This window comes from Mustela nivalis, assembly GCF_964662115.1.
Source record: "Mustela nivalis genome assembly, chromosome: 18".
Classification (NCBI taxonomy): domain Eukaryota; kingdom Metazoa; phylum Chordata; class Mammalia; order Carnivora; family Mustelidae; genus Mustela; species Mustela nivalis.
The window spans coordinates 44,612,912-44,629,210 of NC_139037.1; the positions used below are offsets into that span (position 1 = coordinate 44,612,912).

Consider the following 16,299-nt stretch of genomic DNA (forward strand, 5'->3'; position numbering starts at 1 on the left):
GTCAACTGTCTTTTTAATTTTTGACAGAATGGCTTGTTTATAATGCCTTCAGGAGAGTTTCCTCTACCTGACATTTTCCCTTATTAATTTTAAGCCTCTGCTCTTGAATTGTGCTGCTGCTGTGGTTTCTAACCTGCAACATATGGGTTACATAAGAATCAGCAGTCAGACAAGATCAAAATTCTTTGCTCTTTAGAATTATTTGCATGTTCAAAGATTGAGTGTTGCTTCCCCTTCAAGCAGGCAGACTGAGCTATTGATAACCAGGGCCTATATTAGCTTTTATTAGTCTCTGTAGAATTGTTTTTTCTTTTTTTAAAGATTTTATTTATTTATTTGACAGAGATCACAAGTAGGCAGAGAGGCAGGCGGGGGTGGGGGGCGGGGTGGGAGAGGGGAAAGCAGACTCCCTGCTGAGCAGAGAGCCAGATGCCGGGCTTTATCCCAGCACCGGGGATCATGACCTGAGCTGAACTGAAGGCAGAGGCTTAACCCACTGAGCCACTCAGGTGCCCCTTAGGTAGATTTTTAAAAATTTTTAAATTTATTTCAGAGAGAGAACACAGGCAGGCAAGCATGAACAGGGGGAGGGGCACTGGGAGAGGAAGAAGCAGACTCCCCGCTGGGCTGAACTGGGGCTCAATCTCACAACCCCGAGATCACGACCTGAGCTGAGATCAAGAGTCTGGCACTCAATGGACTGAGCCACCCAGGTGCCCCAGTTTGGGGTAGATTTTTTTTTTTTAAATTTATTTATTTATTTTAAAAAAAAAAAGATTTATTTATTTATTTATTTGACAGAGAGAAATCACAAGTAGATGGAAAGGCAGGCAGAGAGAGAGGAAGAAGCAGGCTCCCCGCTGAGCAGAGAGCCCGATGCGGGACTCGATCCCAGGACTCCGAGATCATGACCTGAGCCGAAGGCAGCGGCTTAACCCACTGAGCCACCCAGGCGCCCCAGATTTTTTTTTTTTTAAACCATCCCTGCTGGATGAATGTAGCTCTGGGGTAGCTTAGCCTGGCAACCAGAACAAGGGCTGGGTTTGAGTCCTCACTCACACCACTAGCCCTGGCTGGCCTCATAATAACAGTCATATTGTGCCTGGTCCTGTGCTAGAGGCTCTGTCAATAGCATCCCAGGAATACCAAGTTCAAATGCTGACGACAGACAGGCAATCCTAAATGAGGCCACTGGGTGGAAGAAAACAGGGAGTGGTGGAAGCCGGCAAATCAGAGGGTGCAGCGAGCCTGAAGGCTGTGCCAATACTTGCTCTGGCGAATTTACCACCAAGTAGGAAGATGGGCCCACTTTGGCCACATCTTGCAGTTTTTCAATAGAAACTGGAAATCCCGGTTTTTATGTGATTCACCCAGCTTTTCAATATTAGCAATGCATAAAAGAAGAAAAATGAAAGCACAGTATGGCCCAGAGAAGACCGATCTGCAGACTCAGGAACTGAATAAGTGTGGCCATTTTGTGACTTCTGTCTTATCCCAGCTGGTCTACATACCATGAGGAAACTGAGGCCCAGGGAGGCAAAATGACTCACATAAAGCCACACAGAAGTCAGAAGTGGGGTGGGGATTGGAATCTGGGTAGTCTGATCTCCCTCTCAAAGGGTATCCTCTCTAGGGACAGCAAAGGCATAAAAAACAAAGTGAACAGAAGGGAGCCCATCAACCAGAAAGAAATGTCACTAGATTTCAGAAAGACAGAAAGCAGACAGAAGTGTCGGGGCTAGGACTGAACTAAAAGTGGGGAAAAGGAAGCCTCAAGGACCTCCAGAGGCTTTGGACCCACAGTCAGGGGTCCCAAGGCAGGGGGTGGGCAGGCTGGGGTAGGCATTCAGGTCAGGAGTGAGAGGGCAGAGTGAGGACAGAGGTTAGTCCATCTTTGAAAAAAAAACTGTGCCTTGGGGATCCCTGCACCCTCTCCTCCCACTTTCATGTTTTGCCACACAGATCTCAGGCTGCCCAACATTCACACCCAAGAAAAACAAAACCATACGGGATGACAGTTCTCTAAAGGAACTAGATGAAGCCTCTGAGATGTGCCCAGGCTGCTGGTGTCCCTGAGTATAGCCCTTCCCATCTTGGCACCTGGGACTGAGCTCCCAGCAGAGACTGGCTTCCTCCATGCTAACACTAATAAGAGCTGTCTCAAAACATAGAGTTCTCAGTCATCTGTTCAACTGGACAAAGAGGTCAGTGGGAAATCAGGACTATATTTATAACAGCCCCAAATTTCATACCAGTTACTTAAAAAAATTTTTGTTGTTGTTGTTTTGTTAAGTAATCTCTACATCCAATGCGGAGCTTGAACTCGCAACCCCAAGATCAAGAGTCACATGCTCTACCACCTGAACCAGCCGGGTGCCCCGTCATACCAGTGACTTTGAAAAAGCCCCTTGTTTGTCTGAAAATGTGATTGGACAAGCAAGGATCACCAGATGCTTGAAGAAAACGAGCAGTATTACGGTAAACAAGCAGAACTATAGTGAACCCCAGAGGAAAGACAGCAGTTCAGAGGGCCAAAGGAAGACATAAGGTAATTAGTACACGAGGCTGGCTTTAGGCTTCACAGGGATGTGACCTACACAGTCAACCATGGCTTTGCACTGCAGGGGTTCCTTGCCTGCTGTAATGCTCTGCTGTTGTCAATGAAATATTTTCTTTTTTTTTTTTTAAAGGTTTTTTTTTTTTTAAAGATTTTATTTATTTCTTTGACAGAGAGAGATCACAAGCAGGCAAGAGGCAGACAGAGAGAGAGGAAGGGAAGCAGGCTCCCTGCTGAGCAGAGAGCCAGATGAGGGACTCGACCCCAGGACCCTGAGATCATGACCTGAGCCGAAGGCAGCGGCTTAACCCACTGGGCCACCCAGGCGCCCCGTCAATGAAATATTTTCAATCGTTTTTAAACAAGGGGCCCACATATGCATTTTGCACTGGGCCCTGCAAATTATGTAGCTGGCCCTGAATATACTTAGATTAGAGAAGATATTCAAAACACAGTAAGAACAGGATATTATAAAAGGAAGAATGTTTTCTAGAAGAAAAAAATTTCCCAAAAATAGATTGGATAAGTTAGAAACAGGAAAATACTTCTCTCTCTCTCTCTCTCTCTCTCTCTCTTTTTTGAAAATACTTTTCTCGAAAGGGAAAAACTAAAGGGTTGCCTGGCTGGTTCAGTGAGTAGAGCATGCGACTCTCAATCTTAGGGTGGTGAGTTCGGGCACCACATTTGGTACAGAGATTACTTTAAAAAAAAAAAACTTAAAAAAAAAAAAAAGGAAATGGGGCACCTGGGTGGCTCAGTGGGTTAAGCCGCTGCCTTCGGCTCAGGTCATGATCTCAGGGTCCTGGGATCGAGTCCCGCATTGGGCTCTCTGCTCAGCAGGGAGCTTGCTTCCTCCTCTCTCTCTGCCTGCCTCTCTGTCTGCTTGTCATCTCTCTCTGTCAAATAAATAAATAAAATCTTTAATAAAAAATAAAAAAAAAAAAGGAAAAATTAAAGCTATGACAAACTGCAGGAAAAACAAAAAACTGCTTAAGAAAGTCATGGTCTGGGGCACCTGGGTGGCTCAGTGGGTTAAAGCCTCTGCCTTCGGCTCAGGTCATGATCTCAGGGTCCTGGGATCGAGCCCCACGTTGGGCTCTCTGCTCAGCAGGGGGCCTGCTTCCTCCTCTCTCTGCCTGCCTCTCTGCCTACTTGTGATCTCTGTCTCTCAAATAAATAAAATCTTAAAAAAAAAAAGAAGAGAAAAAGAAAGTCATGGTCCAAATATGCTATACACTAATTGTATCCATGTTATGTTCATTTGATAAAGTACAAGAAAAAAAGAATCTCTTTGACCTAGAAGCTAGGGGTGTTCACCTTAGATAGAACTGTTTATTGATTTTCAGGAGAAAAAGATTGTATCTATGTATATAAATATACCAGACATATAACATTGCGTAAATTTAAGGTGTATGTGTTGATTTGATACATTTATATACTGCAGTGTGATTACCACTTCAGCAGTAGCTAACACCTCTAATCAAGTCACTTAATTATCATTTCTTTTTTGTGGTAAGAACTTTTAAGATCCGGTCTCTTAGCATAAAGATTGTCTTCTCAACATAGGTGCTAGGAAACCTGCATGGAAAAAGATGAATTTAGGCATCTACCTCATACCATATACAAATAACTCAAAATAAGCCATACACCTGAATGCAAGAGTTAAAACCATAACATTTTTAGAAGAAAATAGGGGGAAAAATCTCATGACCTTGGTTAAGCAAAGACTTCTTAGCTATGAGCCCAAAAGTGTGATCCATATAAGGAAAAAACTGATTAATAAAACATCTCCAAAATTGAAAACTTTTACACTTCAAAAGGCACCATTGAGAAAATGGAAAGAGAAGCTCTAGATTGGCAGACTATGCCTTCAAATTATATACCTGATAAAGGACTCATATCCACAATATATAAAGAACACTTAAAATTCAACAGTAAGACAAACAAACCAATTTAAAAATAGACAAAAAATCTGAAGAGACATTTTGCCAAAGATAAACGTATGACTAACAAGCACATGAAAAGATGCTCAACGTCATTAGTCATCAAGGAAATGCAAATTAAAATCACAATGAGATACCATCTCATGCCCACCAGAATGGCTATTGTTCAAAAGATTGGCAAGTACCTGGAGAAACCGGAGCCACCACATGTCGTTGGTTGGAATGTAAAATGGTACAACCACTTTGGAAAACAGCGGGGGCAGATTCTTTAAAAAGCGAACATTTAAAAAAAGGTTAAACATAAGCTTCCCATGAAACCCAGCAATTCTACCATTATACTGCCTACCTAGGGGAAGCAAAAACACGTGTCCACACAAAGACCTGTGCATACGTTCATAGCAGCATTATCTACTGGAAACGATCCAAAGGTTCATCAACTGATAAATGGATAAACAAAATGTGGTCCATCCCCACAATGGAACACTGGTCAGCAAGAAGAAGAATGGAGTTCTGGTACACGCAACAACATGAATGGACCCCCAGACAGCATGCTAAATGAAAAAAGCCTGACCCAAAGAGCCAATACATACTGTATGATGTATTTATATGAACTGTCCAAAAATGACATACCTAAAGTTACAGAAAGATTAGTAGTCGCCTGGGGCTGGGCTTGGGAACAGGGAAATGACCACAAATAGGCACAGGGGATATTTTGGAGGTGACAGAAACGCTTTAAAACTGGCAATGGCTGCACAGCCCTGTAAATTCACTAAAAATCACCGAATTGTACACTTTAAAGGGCTGACTTTCATGGTATGTAAATTACATCTCACTAAAGCTGTCACAAAAACCCTGGAAACTCGACAGTGAAAGCCTATAAGACTTAAATATGGTAACAGAACAGACTGTAGACGTTATCAACCTTGACACTGTGAAAATAAATGTACAAGTAACAAAAGATGGGAAATGAAGGTGGGGGGCGGGGGAGACCGAGATGCTTGGCTCACCTCCTTCCCATCCTGGGAATCAAAAGTTGCCAGAATAAAAAAGTTAGAAGTGAAGCATAAAATTTGAAGTTACAAAGGTCAATCGCAAATAATCTTTAAAATGTAGAATTGTTAAAAATTGGTGGCGGGGTGAAGGCTAGGTACAGTCTCTCATGGCTCACACTAATAGCTGATTCTGGATCCTTCTCTCTACTTCTCTACCCCTATTTATTTATTTATTTATTTATTTATTCTTCTCTACCCCCATTTCTTTCTTTCTTTCTTTCTTTTTTTTTTTAAAGATCTTATTTATTTACTTGAGACAGAAATCACAAGTAGGCAGAGAGGCAGGCAGAGAGAGAAAGGAGGAAGCAGGCTCTCCACGGAACAGAGAGCCTGATGTGGGGCTTGATCCCAGGACCCTGAGATCATGACCTGAGCTGAAGGCAGAGGCTTTAACCCACTGAGCCACCCAGTTTGCCCTCTGCCCCATTTCATTATTACCCCTTCCATGACCCAAGTGCCGTCTGGGTCAAGGCCATGCATAAAGCGGGAAGTAAATTTCCTTTGGCTTTTTGGTATATATATATATATTTTTTTTTTTTTAAGATTTTATTTTTATTTGACAGACATGTCACAAGTAGGCAGAGAGGGAGGCAGAGGAAGCAGGGGAAACAGGCTCCCCACTGATCCCAGAACCCTGGGATCATGACCTGAGCCGAAGGCAGAGGCTTTAACACACTGAGCCACCCAGGCGCCCCGGCTTTTTGGTATATATATATATATATATATATATATATTTTTTTTTTTTTTTTTAAAGATTTTATTTATTTACTTGACAGAGAAATCACAAGTAGATGGAGAGGCAGACAGAGAGAGAGAGAGAGAGAGGGAAGCAGGCTCCCCGCTGAGCAGAGAGCCCGATGCGGGACTCGATCCCAGGACTCCGAGATCATGACCTGAGCCGAAGGCAGTGGCTTAACCCACTGAGCCACCCAGGCGCCCCTTTTTGGTATATTTTAACTTAAATGCAATAAACATCACGTGTCATAAAGAATATGCTATTTTTAAAAACACCAACCAACTGACCAACCGACTAGTGCAGACTGTCACCATAATTTACTTAAAATGCAATCAGTGAGAACTCACCTATGGTCCTGATGGGAGGCTACATTAGTCTAGCCACGGTGGAAACTAGATGGGCATTTTTTTACTGAAATTGAAAATGCGCCTGTCCCATGACCCAGCAATTTGACCCCAGAGGCAGCAAACACACACTAGAATATTCATGACACGACTGTTTCTAATACCTCCACTCTGGAAAGGACCCAGACGCCCATCCACTGTAGGATGGAGAGGTAAAGTAAGGGAGTCACAGAACGGTACGTGACGTAGCAATAAACAGGAGTTAACGACAAACACTCGCAATGATATGGATGAGCTTCCAAAGGTTCATTTGGGGTGAGAGACCCCAGACGCGACCAGGCACCTAAGGTGTGAGTTCTAGCACAACCAGACAGCCTGAGTTGCCTGGAGCAGTCCCTGTCTACCGCAAATATTGTCCCAGGGTCATTAGGGTAATTAGTGACCCCTATTGCTTCCAAAATTTCCTGGCTTGAATGGTAAATTACTCAACACTAACGGCACTACCTTTAGAAAGTTCACAAACAGGCTAATCGAATCAAATATTGTTTATAGACATACACACAATTGCTAAAACCATAGAAAGAAGAGCAAAATAGCAAAATGAGTATTATAGAAGTCAGGGTAGTGGTCCCCTCCCACGGGAGGGAGAAGGCTATTAACCAGAGGCACCCGGGGAAGCTTCCGGGGGCTAACAATGTCCTTGCGGTTGACCTGGGCCCCGGTTACATATTTCACAATGTGCAGAGGTACACAGATGTATGCATCTGTTTTATATACTTTCCTGTTCGGATGGATGTTCTATTTCATAATTTAAAAAATATTAATGCTGTCGATAAACACCACCGATGTTACTGAACCCAAGAAGGAAACGGTCTCATTGCATCTCAGCACAAATTACAATTCACGTTTGCCAAGGGCTTTCTTTGTGCAAGGCACTTTGGAAAATTCTTTCTGTGCATCATCTCATTCATTCCCAGGAGGCAGCAGTGATATTTCTGGGAGAGAAGGCATCACAAGGCGAGCAAGGGACATTGCTTTTGGGAATTGCTGGTGACAGGCCATGAGGGGGGGTGGAGGACTGGGGAGAGGTGAACGTTGCAGCTTCTCTATGGTCAGTCAGCCCTGGCTCAGCCCCACCGCAAACTCCTGTTCATGACCTTGGGGAAATGGCCTTCCCTCTCTGAGTAGAATTTCCTCTCCATAAAATGAGAAACGGGCAGGTACCCATCCCCTCTCTCCAGGGCCAAAAATTCTGAAAACCAGAAGTCGTTCCCAGACCCCTTCGGTGGCAGAAAGGAGTCAAACTGATGTGAGATTTGATTATCTCACTGAGTGTGAACATGCATTTCACTGAAGAAAATACCAGTGTGTTTGATTACGGTGCTCCCCAGTCCCACCACGGGTCTTCTGTAACATTCAGAATGGGTTCCCCAGAGCTTGCCTCCCATTCAGAAAGTCTAACATCCAGGCCCCAAAGTTTTAGATCAGATACTGCGGACTTCGAATAATTCCCACCTCTTTGTGGTTACGGGTAAATTAAGCACAATCAAGGCCTGGCCCCAGACATCATTACTGTTTGTAGATCATGCCCAGCTGTGGGACTGGAGTGTGCCCCTCACCTCCCTATCAGAATCATGACGTCACTGAAACCCAGCTACAGGAATGGGGGCTCAGGGGACCTGTGCCTATGAAGTCAGGACCAAACACTGCTGGGCAAAAAATGACCAATGTCAAGATCAGAGCCATTGGGTGAATTTTAAAAAGGAAAAAGAAATGCCAAGTTCAAAATCTATCTCAGGGCACCTGGCTGGTTCAGTCAGCAAAGTGCTTACTTTTGATCTCAGGTCTCGATCCCAGAGTTCTGAGTTCAAGTTCCGTCTTAGGCACGGAGACTACTTAAAAAAAAAAAAAAATCTATCTCTAGATTAAAAGAATAGAAGGGGGCGCCTGGGTGGCTCAGTGGGTTAAGCCGCTGCCTTTGGCTCAGGTCATGATCTCAGGGTCCTGGGATCGAGTACCGCATCGGGCTCTCTGCTCAGCAGGGAGCCTGCTTCCCTCTCTCTCTCTCTGCCTGCCTCTCCATCTACTTGTGATTTCTCTCTGTCAGATAAATAAATAAAATCTTTAAAAAAAAAAAAAAAAGAATAGAAGGAAGGGCCCAGCTGTAGTTATGAGGTTAGCATCACACACTATGCTAGTTAAGAAAAATCCTTCACTAATAGATGTAGTTAACTGCCCACGACTGCTCTACACACAAGCGAGGGCTTTACAAAATCTCACAGAAATATCACGAACAGCTCCAAGAGGGAGATGCCATTTTTCAGCTGGGGAAACTGAGGTTTGCGGAGGAGAGTCACAGACCCAAGGTCACGTGACACACGAGCAGCAGAGCTGGGATGTGAACCTGGGTGTGCAGGATTCCAGAGTTCCTGCTGTATGTATGTCTTGATCCCCTTCTTAGTTTCTTTCTTTCTTTTTTTTTTTTTTTTTAAAGATTTTATTTACTTATTTGACAGAGATTACAAGCAAGCAGAGAGGCAGGCAGAGAGAGAGGGGGGAAGCAGGCTCCCTGCTGAGTAAAGACGATGCGGCGGCTCCATCCCAGGACCCTGGGATCATGACCTGAGCTGAGGACAGAGGCTCTAACCCACTGAGCCACCCAGGTGCCCCCCCTTTCTTAGTTTCTACCTTCGCTTATTTTCCCCAAATTTTACCATAAAAGTTTCATCACGTTAAAGTTGAAAGAATGGTAAAATGGTTATCTCCGAATGTTCCAGGTTTTGCCATATTTGCTTTCTGTCCTTTGATGAATTCATAAATACCTCAAGGTGCATCTTCTAAGAGAGAGTAGGGGGTAGGGGCTCCTGGGTGGCTCAGTTGGTTAAGTGCCTACTTTTGGCTCAGGTCATGATCTCAGGATCCAGGAATCAAGCCCTGCACTGGGCTCCCTCCTCAGCAGGGAGCCTGCTTCTCCCTCTCCCTCTGACTGCTTGTGCTCTCTCTCTCTGTCAAATACATAAATAAAAAATCTTAAAAAAAAAAAAAGGAGTAATGAGCGCTGGGTGTTATAAGCAAATGAAAAGTCACTAAATTCTAGCCCTGAAACTAATAATACACTATATGTTAACTAAATTGAATCTAAATAAAAAATTTATAAAAAAAGAAAGAATGGGGGCACTATAGGTCTACACTACCACTTAACACCATTTCTTTTCTTTTTTTTTTTTTTTAAGATTTTATTTATTTATTTGACAGAGATTACAAGTAGGCAGAGAGGTAGGCAGAGAGAGAGGAGGAAGCAGGCTCCCCGCCAAGCAGAGAGCCTGATATGGGGCTCCTGGGGCTAGATCCCAGGACCCTGGGATTATGGCCTGAGCTGAAGGCAGAGGCTTTAACCCACTGAGCCACCCAGGCACCCCAGTACAAAGAAATCCATTCTGTTATCTAACATTCAGTCCATGAACAACTTCCCCCATTGTCTCATAAAGGTCTTTTCTAGCTTTTTCTGACAAAATTAGGGACTCACACACTGCAGAGGGTAGTCATGTCTCCCTAACCCTTTTATATCTAAAACACTGATCTTTCCATTTTCTTAAAGAGGCAGTACTTCTATAACAGAAAAAAAAAAAAAAAAAAAAAAAAGGTAGACTCATTTCTATTTATTTGTGAACCACATATATGACTCCATTGGGTGAAAAAATTAGTATTTAAATAAATATAAAAACTTTATTAAAAAAAATTATTAAAGCCAATTCCTCAGCCAGGCCTCACAAAATGGGTAGTCAAAAGATCCCATAAATTTTTAAAGCAACAACAAAAATTTAATGGAATAAGAAACATGTTTAAAAAGGTGGGTTTTGTTTGTTTGTTTGATGTTACAAAAGCAGCCAACACAGAAACAACAAGGAATGTGTGATTAACCAGGGCCGAGGGAAACGTGGGCACTAGGAAAGCTGTCTCCCATCTATTTTTAGTAAGGGATTACTGGACATTGTTTAAAAGTTGACAAAGTAAGAAATCAGCCCAGAATTTGCTTTAAAGATGTAAGGAACTACCAGAGGAATAAAAAGGAGCAAAGGTTTAAAAAAACGCACCACAGATCACAATTACTTTGGCCATTTCTGAAAAGTCATTTAATCCCATAAAATTTTAACCGACTGTGGGGCGCGGGGGAGCTGCTGTTTTCAGGGCTTTGCTTGATGCGAAGCTTCGTCTGCCTTATTCGTCTTTTGTTCTTATGTCATACCTGGGCACTTAAAAAAATTATTTATTTTAAAAGTAGGTTTCTAATACCGCAATCTTTCCAGATTGTTCGTTACTAGACGCTAAGCTGAAGGATCCAGATAGAAAGAACAGGACACAGAGCGTCACAAGATACTGCTCAACACTTGGAAAAGTTAACTTAGTAGAACAAAACTTAAATTGGGAAGAGCGGCCGCAGCTAAAAACAAACTTGCTAAATCAAGAAACGGTGTTCGGAGGCTTCTGATTCACGGATTCTGCGAAGGGGCCGCCAGCCAGAAGAGACAGAAACCAGAACTGGTAAAAAGTGGTCTGGCCTTTTCGCTGGCTGCTGTGCACACGTGTTGATCGGGTACGGTTTTTTTTTGGGGGGGGGGGGGTATCCCAGGGTGGCCTCCGCCGAGGAGCAACGGGGTGCCACGCGTGGGCGTCAGAGGACCCGTCTAAAAGCAAAGCCCTTTCCGTACCACCTGGGGCTTTTCAAACGTGTGCTTGACTCTGGACTTAAAGGGGCGCAGCTGGCTGGCGGAGCCTGGGACCCGGGGAGGACCCGGGGAGGGGGTCTGGGGCACTGGACTCCCGGGGACCCGCCCCTCCCGGCAGGGTCTAGGGCGGAAGTGAGTGGGGACCGGACACGTGTCCCGACCTGCGTCCCTACCTGTCCCGGCGCTCACCTGGCGGCCAGCTCGGAGGCGGCGGCGGGCTAAGCTCCCTTTTCCCCACCCAGCTCTGGGAGGCAGTCAGGGGGCTCCCTGGGATCGGCCCCGCCCAGGGAGCCCCGGGACCGGCGGTCTGGGCAGTCGGTCCTCTGCGGGGGCGGGGGGCTGACGACCGGAGGCGGACGCGTGGGCCGGCGGCTGGGAGATCCGCCGGCAGGCGGCTGCGGCGGGCGGGAGGGAGGCAGGGGCGGTATCCGCGAGGCTGCCGGCGCCGGGGGAGGGCCCAGCTGCCGCGAGGCCGGCGGGGAGGAGACGCAGCCCCCGCGCTCTGGGAGCCAGGGGCCCGCCCCTGGGAGAGCCTACGCTTGGCCCACGTGGGCACCTGCTGCCGGGCGCCCTGTGAACTGGCACCCCATCCCCGTGCCCATCCACCTCCGTGGGGTGAGGTCCACCTCCCCGAGAGCGTCCGCCGTGGGCCTCATTCCAGCCGCCTCCTCCCCCCAAATCTTGGTTCTTTCTCGTGCCGGCCTCCTGCCTGCAGCCGCCTCCGCCATTGGAAACGTCTCTCCCGCCATCTGGCCAGTGCTGTAAATGGCATAGCTGTGACTCCGACCCTCGGCCCGGTTTGCAACTCTGGATCAAGTGCCTATCCACAGAGATGCTCTCGCATTGCGCTGTGTCCCCAGCAGAGAGAGTCTCAGAAGCCCAGGTCGGCTCTTAAGGGGACCCTCTCTCCCACACAGACTTGTTTGTGGCAGTGGCAGCGATAGCCAGTATGTCCCTACTTTGGAAAACCGCCCGCTCCCTTAAACTGTAGACAAACCAATTAATCCTAAGTTTAGTATCAGTAAGAATGGAGCCCCCCACCCATTGGGCCGCCCCAGTTCCTTCCGATTGACCTAGATGGCCCAAGGGACCTCAATCAAGAGATTGACCTGGGTTATCCCAGAGCGAGACTTCTGAACACCAGGCCTTGTTGCCTGGCCCAGTTACCCCAGGCCCTCGCTCCTAGCAGGCGCTATGCTAAATGCATTCTGTGCGTGACTCCAAGGACGCCTCTCATGAGAAACTGAGGCCCAGAGTTACGTGGTCTTTGCACGGGTTGCAAGTCTTGTGTTTGGGGGTCACAAAACTGGCAAGGCTTGGAGCATGGGTTCCCCAAATCCCCTCTGCTAGGAGCCTCAGCGAGGCACCACAGCGCCATCGTGAGGAGGGTGCGAGGTCCTGCGCTTGCGGCCCCGAAGAAAGGTGACCTCTCACTTGTACCACCTCCTTAGGAAGCATTTTCTACTGTGGGTTGTAAAATTATTTTATTATTGGTGGTATTTTTAATACAGAGCCACACACAGTCCCTTTCTTGAAAGGCTTAGGGCTATATGGTTTGGGGTCCGGGTTTTTTATTTTTTATTTTTTTTTAATTCTAGAAGGCTATAGAATGATTATACCATATCCAGGGTACTGCACTAGTCCCAGCAAGGTCAGGATGGTACAACACGATCACGTGATATTTCTGCTTTGCAGCGTCTACGGAGAGGAATATACACGTAGTGGAACAGAAGTTATATATGACCTGATGTCAGTTTAGTCAGGCCTGATTGCTTGAAGAGTTTGGGGGCCTGATTTATGAAGCAGGCTTGTTTGTGCATAATGAATAGTAGTGATGATTTTTTAAATCGATACCATTATTAAACACCTTCTGTGGGCCAGGTGCAGCCTGTATAGTTTATGCAAGTTTAGAAGCACTAAACAATTTATTTCAACAAATAATACAGCTTATTGCAGATAAATCAGAAAAACAACAACAACAAACCATTGAGGGTCCCCAGTAAAATAATTGGATCATCAAAGGAGTCTAAAACCATTGGTAGAATGTTGGAGAACAGTCCAGAATTATTACCCAACAGATGACTTATTCATTACAAATGGGAAAAATGTACCTACCTAGTGGGGGGGCAGTTTCTGGCTGACACCCTCTTAACCAAAGGATCAAACGGTGTCCCAAAGAGTGGGACACTATGACATCAAGTGTCTCTTGATGTGACACTCTAGAAAATACACAAAATTACCCATGCAGAATTCTTGGGGGGGGGGGTTACCCCTACATTTAATAACCAGCAAAAATTCAGACATTGAAAATGGGGGATCTATACCCAGGAACTGGTCAGTACTTTTCAAAAAAAGTCCACGTGATTACGGTGTGCACACCTCGACTGGGTCCTGTCTGGTGATCCTTGCTTGTTCCTTGCCAATCTCAGATGAGGGACTGTGTCTGTAGGCGATGGGGCTGTGCTTCCTGCTATAAATGCTGGACTCAGAGCCCTGAGCTGGGGCATGAATGGCAGCTTTGTCTCTGGGTGTGGGGTTTGCCTTCAGTCTGGCCTCACATGTGGTCAGGGAGGGGGGGCGATGAGAGGCCAGGAGCACCGCTGTGGGCTGCCCCTTCAGTCCTCTGAAAGCACCGGAGTAGGACTGGCTCTTTCTGGAAGCCAGTTTGCCTCCTAGTTAGCATCTCAGACTCTCGGAGAGCTGGATCTCTTTAGGGAACTGGTTCTTATTTTCCGGCACATGAATGTTGGATGGCCTGGGCCCTGGGGAAGGAAGGGAGGCCAGGGTCCAGAGGGCATGGACAGATTATCATCTGAGCCCGCTTTGGCTGACTTTTCTCACTCTTGTCTATCCTAGAACCCTGGTCGTGCTGGGCTGCCTCTTCCCTGCAGTTCTTTCCTGAATGCAATGAATGACCTCACTCTGCTTCATGTCCACAAGCCTCCACCTGATCTGTCGACCAGAAATGCATTAAACTGTCTGGTGTGAGCGTCCCGGCGCTGGCTGGGTAATGACCCCCTGAAGACATATCCATGCCCTCAGCCTTAAGTGGCAAAAGGGATTGCGAAGATGTGATTGAGTTGAGGACCTTGAGCTGGGGAGATTATCCTGGATTGTCTGGCTGGGAATAAAGCCCAGGAGGAAAGGTGGGCAGTAGAAGCTCAAAAAAGCCATGAAGGCTATGGTAATTGGTCACAGCAGCAAAGGGAAGTGAACACAGTTTCCTTCCTGAGCCCTTGGCCATGGTTGGTTGATTTCCTTTTTTAGTCACTTAATTTATACAAACAAGGGTACAGAAGTATTTCCAGGTGCCACCTCTGATTCCTGAGGGACCCAAGGAAGTCCCTTAGTTGTCTCACTGTGCTGTCAGTTCCCTTACGGAAGAGGGTTGAAATGGACAAGGCAGACTGCCTCCCAGTTACATCAGGCCTACACAGAGGTTCTGTTTAGCTTCCAGTGTTTTGTTTTTTAAAGATTTTATTTATTTGAGAGAGCGAGAGAGAGAGAGAGAGAACAGGAGCCAGGGTGGGGGAAGGGCAGGAAGCCGGATGTGGGGCCCGAACCCAGGACCCCGATAGCATGACCTGAGGTGAAGGGAGATGCTTAACTGACCAAGCCACCCGGGTACCCCTAGTTTCCAGTGTTTTAAAGCTTTCATTTTAATCAGGGTCATATATTTGCATTGTATACAATTTGGAAGGTATGAAAGAGGTTTCCCAATGCTCATCTCTCTTCTACCAGGGCCCTCAGCTTCCCTCAGTTTTCCCTGGATTCTGATCTGTTCTTGCAGAACTTTTCTATACATATACAAGATGGTTCACATACACACACTCTCAACAGTCAATCACATTCTCCCTGCTCGACACTCTGCGTTTATCATTTAGTAGAGTTTCATGCTCTTTCCATATCATTACATAGATTGTTTGTTTAACAGCCACGTAGATCTCCATTGTATGGATGTACCCAATATTTTTCTCTTGACCCTTATTGACAGAAATATAGGATATTTCCAGAATTTTCTATTATAGACATTGCTGCCAAATACGATGTGTGTCATCTATTGTATTTACTATTTAAAAAAAATTTTTTTTAGGAGTGCCTGGGTGGCTCTGTCATTAAGTGTCTGCCTTTGGTTCAGATCATGATCTCAGGGTTTTGGGATCCAGTCCCGCATCGGGCTCTCTGCTTGGCAGGGAGCCTGCTTCCTCCTCTCTCTTTCTCTGCCTGCCTCTCTGCCTACTTGTGATCTCTCTCTGTTAAATAAATTTAAAAAAATTATTGTTTAAAAAAATTTTTTTTTAGGGGCGCCTGGGTGACTTAGTTGTTAAGCATCTGCCTTCGGCTCAGGTCATGATCCCAGGGTCTTGGGATTGAGCCTCGTGTTGGGCTCCCTGCTCTGCGCAGGGAGTCTGCTTCTCCCTCTCCCACTCTCCTTGCTTGTGTTCCCTTTCATGCTGTATCTCTCTCTGTCAAATAAATAAATGAAATCCTTACCTAAAATAAAATAAAATAAATTTTTAAAGGAAGGATGCCCTTTTTAAAAATTAATTTATTTTAGAGAGAAAGAGAGAGCAAGAGCGAGGAGGGGAAGGGGCCAAGAGAGACAGTAGCCAAGCAGACGCCCCCTGAGCGGGGAGCCAGACGCAGGGCCCCACCTCACAACTTAGGAGATGAAACCGAGAGTCTGACGCTTAACCGTTTGAGCCACCCAGCTACCCCTAGTGTATTTATTACCAGCGTGTACTACATCACATAGAAATAGAACCACCAGGTCAAGAGGTATGTGCAGGGCTATAATTTTTAAAGGCACAATAACAGTGTTGCTGAGGTCATGGAAAAAACTGAAAGCCTCATACACTAATGCTGGAGGGAACAGAAAATGGGGCAGCTGCTTTGGAAAACAGTCTGCTAGTTCCTCAAAAAGTTGAGCATTAGAATTA

General features: G+C 45.8%; 1 protein-coding gene across 5 annotated transcripts in view; it reads right to left on the minus strand.

Moving 5' to 3' along the window:
- The window catches only part of FBXO17 (F-box protein 17), a 99,971-nt gene that overhangs the window by 19,027 nt on the left and 64,645 nt on the right, over nucleotides 1-16,299 (minus strand). The window contains exon 1 of one of the 5 annotated variants that reach the window (XM_082709152.1): nucleotides 12,979-12,999. The exons of 2 other annotated variants lie outside the window; for them this stretch is intronic. The gene's annotated coding sequence lies outside the window, so the exon portion shown is untranslated. Of the gene's footprint in view, nucleotides 1-11,532; nucleotides 11,965-12,978; nucleotides 13,000-16,299 lie in introns of those variants that run through there. 2 more of the 5 variants (XM_082709153.1, XM_082709149.1) reach the window with 2 other exon arrangements.